This window comes from Sinocyclocheilus grahami, unplaced genomic scaffold (genome assembly GCF_001515645.1).
Source record: "Sinocyclocheilus grahami isolate Dianchi unplaced genomic scaffold, SAMN03320097.WGS_v1.1 scaffold946.1, whole genome shotgun sequence".
Taxonomy (NCBI): domain Eukaryota; kingdom Metazoa; phylum Chordata; class Actinopteri; order Cypriniformes; family Cyprinidae; genus Sinocyclocheilus; species Sinocyclocheilus grahami.
Window position 1 is genome coordinate 300592 of NW_015506125.1, and position 628 is coordinate 301219.

Here is a 628-nt window from a genome sequence, read left to right on the forward strand (position 1 = left end):
AGTTATTTTAAATTGTAATAATATTTTACAATATTACTGTTTTTAATGCATTTTAGATCAAGATTCAGATTATTTTCCACCTTCCAATGGAAAATGTATGACTGAAATCTATATGAACAAGTAATTATTTTTGAGGCAGTCCTCTCAAATCACACCAGATGCCTGCCATTTTATGCACTACTTCCCCTGCTGCTTAGCCAAGGAACCAGAATCAGTTATGTCAGCTACATAAAATTATGTGGTAACATCTGAACGGCAGGATAACACCTGCTTGTACACACTGTAAAATCCACAACCTGAACAGACCACAGTAATTGACAATGACAGTGCTTCTGCATGTTTATATTTTGGTGTACACTTCTGGATTAAGAGTCTCTTAAGAGTTTTAGTTTTGAAGCAAATAGTGAATTTACACTGTGTGGTTTAGATTTTGAGAATGTGCTATTTGTGTCAATTGAGATTTAATAATCTCTTGTAGTTTACGAACTTAAGGGACAGCTGGAAAATGTTGCAGGGCGGGAATCGATGTATAGATCCAATTGGTATTGTGATAGGTATTTGTACTAATTTAAATGAGTGAAAAATCACCTTACCTGATTGGATGAGAGTCAGGGTCATAACCTCTGAT

General features: G+C 34.9%; 1 protein-coding gene across 1 annotated transcript in view; it reads right to left on the minus strand.

Annotated features, from left to right (window-relative positions):
* The window catches only part of LOC107564550 (cadherin-17-like), a 14228-nt gene that overhangs the window by 9282 nt on the left and 4318 nt on the right, over positions 1-628 (minus strand). The gene's annotated exons all lie outside the window — the stretch shown is intronic.